Source organism: Calidris pugnax, unplaced genomic scaffold, assembly GCF_001431845.1.
Source record: "Calidris pugnax isolate Ruff unplaced genomic scaffold, ASM143184v1 scaffold3, whole genome shotgun sequence".
Taxonomy (NCBI): Eukaryota; Metazoa; Chordata; class Aves; order Charadriiformes; family Scolopacidae; genus Calidris; species Calidris pugnax.
Window position 1 is genome coordinate 557,249 of NW_015090799.1, and position 12,800 is coordinate 570,048.

The window sequence follows — 12,800 nt, forward strand, 5'->3', positions numbered from 1 at the left end:
ATGGGGAGTTAGAACCGTTGGGGAGTTTATATTCCCCAGGGTCAGGAGACCACATATCCCGACACTTTGTATTGCTCCCCTGAGCTGGGTTCCCACATGAATTCTGCATCAACTAAAGGCTGAGTTAGGAGAGAGGGACGTCAGCACTTCTCTTCCTTTGCTTAACCTTGACTATGGATGAAACACAGCAAAAGCTCATCTGAATTTCATGTGGGTGACTCCTACTAGACTGAAATTACATCTTGTCATTGAGTTTGGATGGATGGAGACACGGGGGACAGCACAGAGCATATGCAGCAGTAGGAATTGCTGTAAGCCAAGAAAATGCTCTGCTAGTGGCCTGTGGCTGAGTGTTTGCCTCTGTATATGAGTAGAATAATAGAAAATGTCTGTATCCCAGCACAGGTCCATTACAGCAGCCCCCTAAAGGAGTGGTTTTTTGTCTAACAACTGAGTTCATCCCCCCTTACTGAAGCCCTGTTTAAGGTTTTAATCATGAAAACACATCCAGATGTGTTTGCCAATCTGTGTTGTGTGTTTATCTTAAAAGGAGTTAAAAATAAAATGAATTAAGGGAAGAAAAAAATTGGTAGCACAAGAATCCCATTTAAGTTACTGCAATTGAATCCCATCTCCTGAGCTAAATAGTGCAGTAATTAAAGCAGTATTTACAATGCAATAAAGACAAAGCTAATTACTGGCAAATGTGAGCTAGATGATGCTTTTTCTCAGGGAAACTAGCGAAGGATCAGGCCAGAGCAATAAATCCTTCGACAGCCTCATTTGTTAATTATCTTCATAATCCTCTTGCTTGTAACGATTATCTAATTTATTACCACCAAACAGGAAAGCAGCGCGAGGTGAAACGACTGGGGCAATCAAGGGAGCCAGAGTTTGTCAGCCCAACCCTGTGAGCTGCCTGCGGGGCCCGGCTCTGGAGGAAAGTGGTTTTGTACATCAACCAGTGCTGTGAGAGGTGGGACCGGGGCAGAAGGGGTCAGAGGCTGCTGCTTATCAGGCTGCGTTTTGGGCAGGGCTGCAGGTTGCTACCTCACAACAGACGTTCATGGAGATCCTCCTCTTAGAAGGCCTTCCTACTGCAATTGAACTCATAGAATCATAGAATCGTCTAGGTTGGAAGAGACCCTTGGGATCATCGAGTCCAACCATCTACCCTACTCCGCAATTGAAGTCATAGAATCATAGAATGGTCTAGGTTGGAAGAGACCCTTGGGATCATCGAGTCCAACCATCTCCCCTACTCTACAAAGTCCTCCCCTACACCATGTCCCTTAGCACTGCATCTAAACGTCCCTTAAACACATCCAGGGATGGTGACTCCACCCCCTCCCTGGGCAGCCTGTTCCAATGCCCTATCACTCTTTCGGTGAAAAATTCTTTCCTAATGTTCAGTCTAAACCTCCCCTGTTGGAGCTTGAAGCCATTCCCTCTCGTTCTGTCACTAATTACCTGTGAGAAGAGACCAGCACCAACCTCTCTACAGTGTCCTTTCATGAAGTTGTAGAGAGTCTCTCATGGGTTTCTCAGCTACACTGAACTTAAAGGCTTTCAGGGGAGACGAATGAGTCATATGATTCTACCAAGAAAACTGACAGAAACTATTTTAAGTATGTAACTAGCCCCTAATTAAATACAGCACATTGCTTTTCAAAAACCACACCAGATAAAGCCAGAGCTGTCAGAGCAGTTTACATTCTCTGAAGGAGTCATTGGCTGTGGGCATGGAAGAATCGTTTGGTACACCGATTTTTCTGCTATAGTGGTTTCTCAAAAGTAATCGAACAAGTTTTTTTGTCATGTGTTCTTAAATTAACAAGGCATAGGTAAAAGCAAAGGTCATTACACAGTCAATTAACTGGTTCAAAGACAGGAAGTGTTGGTAGTGGAGGGATGTGGCCCAATGGAGTCTTTGCCAGGCCTTGTGTTCTTTGGCAATTACAGCACAAGGAAGAAGACAGATTTTTCCCTCACAGAGCTTGTGAGTTTGTTGTTGAGCCCATATTGTGTGAGACAGTTTCCTGAGCTAACTCGTAAGTGAATTTAAGTGCACATCGAGAATAATACAGCCCCATATAGATGTTTCCTTCAGTCCTGAGAGCACTTTGGCTGCATTAATGTGGCCTTGTGTGTAGGTCAGTCAGTTCTGCCTACCAGTTGAATTTTATTTGTGAAGGTGCAATGTCACAGTGATGTGGTTATATAGCATCAAGTGGTTATATGGCATTAGACCTTAGAGCCCCTTCCAGTCCCTAAAGGAGCTCCAGGAGAGATGGGGAGGGACGCTTTATCAGGGAGGGGAGCCATAGGATGAGGGGGAACAGTTTTACACCGAAAGAGGAGAGATTCAGATTAGATATTGGGAAGAAATTCTTTGGTGTGAGGGTGGTGAGAGCCTGGCCCAGGTTGCCCAGAGAAGCTGTGGCTGCCCCATCCCTGGAGGGGTTCAAGGCCAGGCTGGATGGGGCTTGGAGCAACCTGGTCTGGTGGGAGGTCTCCCTGCCCAGGGCAGGGGGTAGGAACTTGATAATCTTTAAGGTCCCTTCCAATGCGAACCATTCTACAATTCTATGATTCTGTGGTGGTCTGTGCTAGCCACAGGACCCCTGCACCAATTTCAGACAGGACTCAGGAGAACAGAAGCAGAGATCCCATCTCTGGAAACCTGTGCGACCACTTAAGACCCGCAATGTATGTATTTGAATCTCAGTAAAAATCTAAAACGAAAAAAGAAACGCGGGGCAAATAAGGAAAAGAATGATGAAGCAACCAAGAAATATCCCCAGAAATATGGTTTTGAGTCATGCTTTCTAACCTCCTGAGTGAAGCGTGGGGTTGGTTCGTTGTCAGTCACTGTCCCTCAGCGCTGGTCACCTTCAGTGCCGTCAGTCTCACTCCTGACAAAGCTCCTGGCTGGTGGGAGATGTCTGGAAACATGAGACTGAATGGGACCTGCTGGTCACAGGTGGCATCTGGCACAGCTCTCGGCAAAGAGGTAAGAGCTGGAACAAACAGAAGTGGAATTAGAATCATTTTTACAGGTCTGAGATCTGAATGACTGATTCTTTCCATGAGCTGTGCAGACATACCGGGGCAATAAAATATATTTTCTAGGGATGACATGGCAGCAGTGAATCAGCAATGGTGACAGCTATTTTATTCTTTTCTACTTTCTTAGCCCCACAACATTATTACCCTTTTGCACTGTCAGATATTAAAATCATATTAACGATCAGGAACTGTATTAAACTGTCTAAAAATGAAATAATATGGTAGCACATTTGAAGGTTAGAGACAGCCCTTGGGTGTAATTCACTAAACCGTAATCTACCTGCCTGGTACTTTGCAGATGAAGCAGGAAGCGCTGTTTCTGGGAAACTAATTACTGCTAAGATTTACACTTCCCCCCCTGCACCCCCCGCCCCAAAACATGCACACAAACAATATTCTGTACATCTCAAGCTGTTGTTGAAGCCAGACAGCTGGAATAGGGGAGTCATCCAAGCACAAACCGGCTTAACAGGCAATTTTCCTCATTGCACCGTCACAGTCTTCCTTAGCACAGCCATAAGGAGAAATGCCTTGCAATGTATACATGCAAAGGTATATGAGAGGGGGAGAAAAGAAAAAAAAAAACCCACATTGTCTAATGATCAGAGAAAGAATTAGAGATACAGCTCATTGCCACAGCAAAATAGACAGTTACCGGGAGTAGTTTGGGAGCTATTTGAGAGGTGACTGAAACCCCCCCAGAAGGAAATATTTTACTGTTGACAACAAGACTAGCAGCCAATTCTGACTCTTTCTGTTTCATAAAGACGGGTTTCTCTGCCCCTGCTTTTATATGAATGAAAAGAGCATAATTACTGTTTATACTTAGCCCTGTCTAAAATACAGGTGAGCTGTTAATCCAGAGTCTAAAGAAAATATGACTCCATCAGACCCTCGTGGGGTCGTGTGATAGAAATGTCATAAATCATGTAGAAAGGTGAGGCCCAAATCCTTCCTGAAGTTTTATTACCTAATTTTGGGATCTCTGAAATGAAGTATGAATGTCTTACCTGGTGGACAAGAAAATGAAACCAATTTTATTAATTATAACACAGTTGAAATGAAAATATTTCTCCTGAATTTAAGCTTATGCTAAAAGGGCCAATTCATTTTGTTGGGTTGAAAGGGCATAGCAGAAGGAGAAGACAGGGAAGGAAGAAAACTGTTGTAATATTTTCTTGAGTTTTTCTAAGCCCCTGCTCTTTCATGGGTCTGTAGAACTGACAGAACCTGTAAGAACAAAACACTTTACAAATAGGGATATTTTACAAAAAGCTTCATGCTCCCTGCAGGCCTTTATTAGGTCTCAGCACTGTACAATATCACAAATCCCACAGAAGCTTGTCACTGCGTTAATGATCTAGAAATAATTACATGATGCTTGCTAAGTGGCAGTTAAAACGACAGGGATATTCATTATCATCTTATTTTTGTAGCATGGAGGTATAAGTGTTTGAAATGCAGAAAAAGGCCAAGATATGTGAGGTTTAGGGTAGGATTCAGAGACAAACGAGACCAACTTGTAAGCAAGCAGTCAGGACACTCCCTGTACTGGAGATATACGAACTTTGACAGGAACGACTTCCGTGCACGTTACGCTACATCTAGCACTAGATATTTGATGTAAATAATGTAGACAAAGAACATCATCAGCTGTCAGGACTGCTTCCAGTTGCTAAGCCAATGCATGAGCCTTCGAGATCAAAACTGAGAGCGCGGCACTTCAGTGAAACGATTTGCAAGTTAATTGTGACAATCCTTCGCCTGGCAAAACGGCATTTTAATTTCACTTTTCTCTGTTCATCAAAGTGCCAGCCAGAGATGTGTTTCTTCTGCTCAGGCACTCCACGATTCCTGGATAAATACTAGGATGGGTAGTACACAGACCTCTCTGCACTTGCATCAGTCTTTTTGGCAATATTGGTACTGTAGCATATGAAGGCACGGACCCCGGTGGGTGATGCAACCAGAATCGTTTATTATAACAAACAGGCAGCTCATATAGTACCAATCTGATTTTTTTTCCCAACCCACACGCCCCTGCAACCCCCAACTGCCAGGGGGGTGGAATTCCCCTCCATCAGCCAGGGGCCCCAGGCATCGTTTACAGGTCGTCTGGAGATGCTCATGGGCCATCCCCTGCCATTGTTCCTGCTGCTTCTTCTAGTCTCTGCTTCTTCCCCAATCCTCTTAACATCCTGTCCTCCTACATCTCCCCCTTTTTAGTTTAAGGTACAGAATAACGACATGTGTATTACATCTTAATGACTACATTGAACCTACACTACTAAAACTACTATAAACTATAAAACTATTAACTAGATTCCTATAACTCTCTTACACCATGGCTGGTTTCTACATAAACTTATTTTTCTAACAACATGCTTTGCAAGGCAAGTACAGTGTGTGTTTGAGCATACAAGGCTTGATTTATGCTTTTGTAACACAGGGAAACAAACATGGTAAACATAACATAATCATTAGCAGAACTATCAGGCCTGATAACAGTAAAACCTACAATACTTTTGTGAACAGAAACCTAGATATGGTCGAAGGAATCGTGCTAGGATCCACTTTGGGACCATCTCCTGTGGAAACACAAGCGTATCCTCGCCCCCAGATTATCAATGGCACGGGGCCTTCCCATTGTCCAGTGTCCATATCACAAATATGGACCATTGGCTGTGTTTTGAACATTGGGGAAGCTCCGAAGTGTCCATTCACTTGTGTCATTTCAGTATTGTCTCTGTTTAGAAAATTCAAAACAAAAGTGGCTTTCCACAGTCCTTCCTGTGGTGGATCTTCCAGACTCCCCCTTTTTTGTTTAATTAGCAATTGCTTTAGCATTTGATGGGCACGCTAAACGATCACCTGCCCTGTAGGGGAGTGTGGAGTTCCAGTGATGTGGCAAATGCTTCATTCCTGTAAAAAAAGTTGTGTGGTTTTAGATACATACGCAGGGCCATTGTCAGTCTTGATGGTTTCTGGTCTATCCATAGCAGCGATAGCTGTTAGCCAGTGTCGTCGGACATCTCGACTCTTTTCTCGTATCAACAGTGACATGTACATACTTTAGGCCCCCAAATTCTCCAAAACATCCGTTTGCCAAATCTGCGGTGGTGAGGTGCCACGTGGGTTAAACTCCCAATTGTGGCAACGGGGCTATAGATTGTCATTCAGGGCATGTCAGGATAATATTACGTGCTTGGTCAGTGGTTAGCTGAAATTGCTTTTGCAGTGCCTTCCTGTTTTGGTGAAAGCTGTACTTGTTGAAATAATTGAGATCTGGCGAGGGCGACTGTGGCTTTGTCTGCAGCACGGTTGCCCTTGGCCAGGGGCCCTGGAAGAGAGGTGTGTGACCGTAAATGCGTGACATAATAGGGGAATTTATGGTAGGAAACATAATGCCATCATTTTTTAAGTTGTCCGAATAATTCTGAGTTGTTGACTTCCTTTAGGAAAGAGCCTTCTATAGGCTGAACAATTCCTTGAGGCAGCACAGTCCAATGATAGCGTCGTGTTGGCTGTTCCTGATTGACAGATGGTAGGGAGAATGCAAACCGGGGTGCATCCTTTGGGTGTAGAGGAATAGCAAAAAAAACAGTCTTTGAGATCAATGATGGCTATTGGCCAATTTTGAGGCAGCATAGAAGGTGAAGGAAGACCAGGCTGTAGCTCACCCATGGGCTCAATGACTGCATTTATAGCTCGAAGATCATGTAACAATCACCATTTGCCACTTTTCTTAGGTATTACAAACGCAGGAGTGTTCCACGGGCTGGTGGTGGGTACAATGTGGCCAGCGGCCAATTGTCCTTGTACTAAGTCATGCAAATGCGGCAGTTTATCCTTTTTCAGGGGCCATTGATCCACCCAAACAGGTTTTTCTGACTTCCATGTCAATGAAAGGGTCTGCTGCTTGTCAATAGCCCCTATTGAAAACTTGTTTTCAGGAAGATTCCCCACTGGCCTAACAAGTCTCGGCCCCATAAGGTACAGGGCACAGGGAGGACGACGTTAAGGAGCTGCTTGTGCAATCCGACCCTCAGGTCCCTTGAAATTTGGTATCTCTGCACTTCGTTTGGGGCTCTGAAGACCTCCTACCCCCACAATAGCAGAGGTGGGATCTCTCAGTGGCTATTCGAGAGGCCAGTCAGATATATTAATGATAGTGACATCTGCTCCTGTGGCCACCAGACCAGAAAAGTGCCGACCATGGACCTGGCAATGTAACAAAGGCTGTTCTTTTAGACACTTGTTTTGACCACAAAACTACAGGTTTTCCAGTGCTCCCAAATCCTCCTTTAGGATTCCCTTCCCCAGGGCTGGTCACGGAGAGGAGAGGTACTAATTGTGCAATTCGTTGCCCTTTTTGGAACAAAACAAGGCGGAGACGGCGGTGCCCAAGCCATAATCTTTGATTTCTCCCTTAAAATTCCAGGGAGAACAAAAAGTCCCATTTGTGTGGCCGAGGAACGCCCTAACAAAAGAGCCATTTCCTCCTGCCATTTCCGAGAGGTCCCATCACCCCAGTAGGGATGAGAAAAACTGCTGGGGTACCTAGAGGTACCGACTGGGCTGGGGCCAGGTCCTCTCCCCGCCCCCGTTTCCCAACCCCCCTGGGGTTCGCCCATCATCATGGAATTTGGGTTTGCAGTCACTTGCCCAGGGCAGTCCCCTGCCGGAGCTGGGACACGGTGAGTCTTGGCACGAAGCGATTTTCTCCACCGCCTCGCTTAATTGTTTTACAATCTTTTTTTTTTAAGATGCCCCGCCTTTCCGCAACTTTAACAATCTGCTTTCGGAGCAGCCCCCACAAGGAGGGCTGTGTTGATCCCTCATCAGCCGAGAGACTCATTCTATGAGTTTTTGTGCCGACATCTTGGCACACTTTTTTTTATCATCTCAGTGATGGAGTCATTAGCATTCTTAATTGTTCGCAACACTTTACGGCAGTCGGCATTAGCGTTTTCGAAGGCTAATTGTTTTAGGAGAGTATCGCGAGCTGCTCTGTTATCTACTTGTCTTCTCTACTGCATTTTGGAGCCGATCAAGGAACTTTATATAGGATTCTCTGGTGTGAGAACAGCAGAGGAAACTTCTGGAGCGGCTGGATCAGGTACCGGTCTCACCGCGCGCTACAATGGCTTTTTCTTGCTCAAAACACTGTCTGTCCGTCTGGGTTGGGGTACCTAGAGGTACCGACTTGCCTGGGGCCAGGTCCTCTCCAGCGCTTCCAGCAGTGGCTGGTGGGACCGTGCTGGCCAAGGGACCGTATTTGTTGTCGTCGCGCTCCTCCGTTTCCCCCCCCCCGTCCCCCCCGTTTCCCAAACCCCCTGGGGTGCGACCATCACCATGGAATTTGGGTTTGCAGTCACTTGCCCAGGGCAGTCCCCTGCCGGAGCTGGGACACGGTGAGTCTTGGCACGAAGCGATTTTCTCCACCGCCTCGCTTAATTGTTTTACAATCTTTTTTTTTTTTTTGACCACAAAACTACAGGTTTTCCAGTGCTCCCAAATCCTCCTTTAGGATTCCCTTCCCCAGGGCTGGTCACGGAGAGAGAGGAGAGGTACTAATTGTGCAATTCGTTGCCCTTTTGGAACAAAACAAGGCGGAGACGTTTGTGCCCAAGCCATAATCTTTGATTTCTCCCTTAAAATTCCAGGGAGAACAAAAAGTCCCATTTTGTGTGGCCGAGGAAAGCCCTAACAAAAGAGCACTCCTGCCATTTCCGAGAGGTCCCATCACCCCAGTAGGGATGAGAAAAACTGTTGGGGTACCTAGAGGTACCGACTTGCCTGGGGCCAGGTCCTCTCCAGCGCTTCCAGCAGTGGCTGGTGGGACCGTGCTGGCCAAGGGACCGTATTTGTTGTCGTCGCGCTCCTCCGTTTCCCCCCCCCCGTCCCCCCCGTTTCCCAAACCCCCTGGGGTGCGACCATCACCATGGAATTTGGGTTTGCAGTCACTTGCCCAGGGCAGTCCCCTGCCGGAGCTGGGACACGGTGAGTCTTGGCACGAAGCGATTTTCTCCACCGCCTCGCTTAATTGTTTTACAATCTTTTTTTTTTAAGATGCCCCGCCTTTCCGCAACTTTAACAATCTGCTTTCGGAGCAGCCCCCACAAGGAGGGCTGTGTTGATCCCTCATCAGCCGAGAGACTCATTCTATGAGTTTTTGTGCCGACATCTTGGCACACTTTTTTTTATCATCTCAGTGATGGAGTCATTAGCATTCTTAATTGTTCGCAACACTTTACGGCAGTCGGCATTAGCGTTTTCGAAGGCTAATTGTTTTAGGAGAGTATCGCGAGCTGCTCTGTTATCTACTTGTCTTCTCTACTGCATTTTGGAGCCGATCAAGGAACTTTATATAGGATTCTCTGGTGTGAGAACAGCAGAGGAAACTTCTGGAGCGGCTGGATCAGGTACCGGTCTCACCGCGCGCTACAATGGCTTTTTCTTGCTCAAAACACTGTCTGTCCGTGTGTGGCCGAGGAACGCCCTAACAAAAGAGCCATTTCCTCCTGCCATTTCCGAGAGGTCCCATCACCCCAGTAGGGATGAGAAAAACTGCTGGGGTACCTAGAGGTACCGACTGGGCTGGGGCCAGGTCCTCTCCCCGCCCCCGTTTCCCAACCCCCCTGGGGTTCGCCCATCATCATGGAATTTGGGTTTGCAGTCACTTGCCCAGGGCAGTCCCCTGCCGGAGCTGGGACACGGTGAGTCTTGGCACGAAGCGATTTTCTCCACCGCCTCGCTTAATTGTTTTACAATCTTTTTTTTTTAAGATGCCCCGCCTTTCCGCAACTTTAACAATCTGCTTTCGGAGCAGCCCCCACAAGGAGGGCTGTGTTGATCCCTCATCAGCCGAGAGACTCATTCTATGAGTTTTTGTGCCGACATCTTGGCACACTTTTTTTTATCATCTCAGTGATGGAGTCATTAGCATTCTTAATTGTTCGCAACACTTTACGGCAGTCGGCATTAGCGTTTTCGAAGGCTAATTGTTTTAGGAGAGTATCGCGAGCTGCTCTGTTATCTACTTGTCTTCTCTACTGCATTTTGGAGCCGATCAAGGAACTTTATATAGGATTCTCTGGTGTGAGAACAGCAGAGGAAACTTCTGGAGCGGCTGGATCAGGTACCGGTCTCACCGCGCGCTACAATGGCTTTTTCTTGCTCAAAACACTGTCTGTCCGTCTGGGCTTGTGCGTCGGGATTAGCCCGAGCTAATCGAGGAGCTCATTCACACCAATAATGATTCCCCTCATCGAGGAGCTCATTCACACCAATAATGATGCTGGGGTACCTAGAGGTACCGACTGGGCTGGGGCCAGGTCCTCTCCCCGCCCCCGTTTCCCAACCCCCCTGGGGTTCGCCCATCATCATGGAATTTGGGTTTGCAGTCACTTGCCCAGGGCAGTCCCCTGCCGGAGCTGGGACACGGTGAGTCTTGGCACGAAGCGATTTTCTCCACCGCCTCGCTTAATTGTTTTACAATCTTTTTTTTTTAAGATGCCCCGCCTTTCCGCAACTTTAACAATCTGCTTTCGGAGCAGCCCCCACAAGGAGGGCTGTGTTGATCCCTCATCAGCCGAGAGACTCATTCTATGAGTTTTTGTGCCGACATCTTGGCACACTTTTTTTTATCATCTCAGTGATGGAGTCATTAGCATTCTTAATTGTTCGCAACACTTTACGGCAGTCGGCATTAGCGTTTTCGAAGGCTAATTGTTTTAGGAGAGTATCGCGAGCTGCTCTGTTATCTACTTGTCTTCTCTACTGCATTTTGGAGCCGATCAAGGAACTTTATATAGGATTCTCTGGTGTGAGAACAGCAGAGGAAACTTCTGGAGCGGCTGGATCAGGTACCGGTCTCACCGCGCGCTACAATGGCTTTTTCTTGCTCAAAACACTGTCTGTCCGTCTGGGCTTGTGCGTCGGGATTAGCCCGAGCTAATCGAGGAGCTCATTCACACCAATAATGATTTTAATTGCCCGCTAAATTATCCAATGCTTTAGCTTTTTCCCCGAAAGGGTTCTCAGGCATTGGAATGGGCTGCCCAGGGAGGGGGTTGAGGCCCCATCCCTGGAGGTGTTCAAAAGACGGGTTGATGTAGTGCTGGGAGGTCTGGTTTAGTGATGGTGTTGCTTTTTGTTTGTTGTGTGGGTGTCTATTTTTGTCAAAGTTAGGTTGGCGGTTGGACAAGATGATCTTTAAGGTCCCTTCCAACCTGGAAGATTCTGTGATCTTTTACCGATTTCCTCAACTCTTTAACATAATCATAACCCAAAGCCTCCCGCGCTCCGGGTCGATTTCCACCATAAATAACAGGAAACTTCTGCAAAATGTCTGTGTCGCCTTTAGTTTCTTTTGGACATTTGTCCCACACACCACGACAATCACTCGAGGGTTAACTCATTCCCCACCGCCTCCTCCTTTTTATTACCAAAAAGAGGTAGATTAGGGTCTGGGTCTGTTGGCCCAGGATCGAAGGAGTCTCCTCAGAGACTCTCTTCTGCAACACAAGTATTGTCTGCGGGTGGTGGGGCAGGAGGACTCGTTAGATTCTCCTCAGAGGTCTTTTTTGGTCTCTTTTCGGAGCTCTGCTAGGGCTTCAAAGATCTTAACAAACTACTTAAGTGCTGAGCTGCAGCTTTATCTGTCCCCGCAGCAGCGTCCCAAAGCTTTGTGCCAATTTGGTCCCCACGTGTCTTTGGCAAAGGTGCCGGTCTCGGGATAGTCCAGGACATTTTTTCATACTCAGTCTAAGAAAGTTATTAAAGACAGGGTAGGTACAGATGGATTTTGAGCTTTTAAACTCTGCTCCTCTCTCGGCAGAGTGTTCCCCATAGTTCCCTGATCGCTCACCTCTGTCCTGTAGAAAGTGATGGAGCCGGCGGTGAAGTCAATCCTGGAGGCACCCCCTGGTTCCATGGGGCTGTGCCACCGCTCCGGACACCTTTCTGAGGGTCCTGGAGAACAAGTCCTATGAGGAGAGGCTGAGGGAACTAGGCATGTTTAGTTTGGAGAAGAGGAGGCTGAGGGGAGACCTCATTGCCCTCTACAACTCCCTGAAAGGAGGGTGGAGAGAGGTGGGTGTTGGCCTCTTCTCCCAAAGGACGAACGACAAGACCAGAGGAAATGGTCTGAAGTTGGGGCAGGGGAGATTTAGATTAGATATTAGAAAGAATTACTTTACTGAGAGAGTGGTCAGGCACTGGAACAGCCTGCCCAGGGAGGTGGTGGAGTCACCATCTCTGGAGGGATTTAAGAAACGTGTAGACATGGCTCTTCAGGGCATGCTCTAGTGCCCAAGGTCATTGGTTTATGGTGAGGTGTTGAGTGTGGGGTTTAGTTGGTGGGTGCGGTGTTTTTGGTGGGCGTTTGGTGTGGTGTGTTTTTTTGAGCTTTTAAACTCTGCTCCTCTCTCGGCAGAGTGTTCCCCATAGTTCCCTGATCGCTCACCTCTGTCCTGTAGAAAGTGATGGAGCCGGCGGTGAAGTCAATCCTGGAGGCACCCCCTGGTTCCATGGGGCTGTGCCACCGCTCCGGACACCTTTCTGAGGGTCCTGGAGAACAAGTCCTATGAGGAGAGGCTGAGGGAACTAGGCATGTTTAGTTTGGAGAAGAGGAGGCTGAGGGGAGACCTCATTGCCCTCTACAACTACCTGAAAGGAGACTGTAGAGAGGCAGGGGTTGGCCTCTTCTCCCAAAGGACGAACGACAA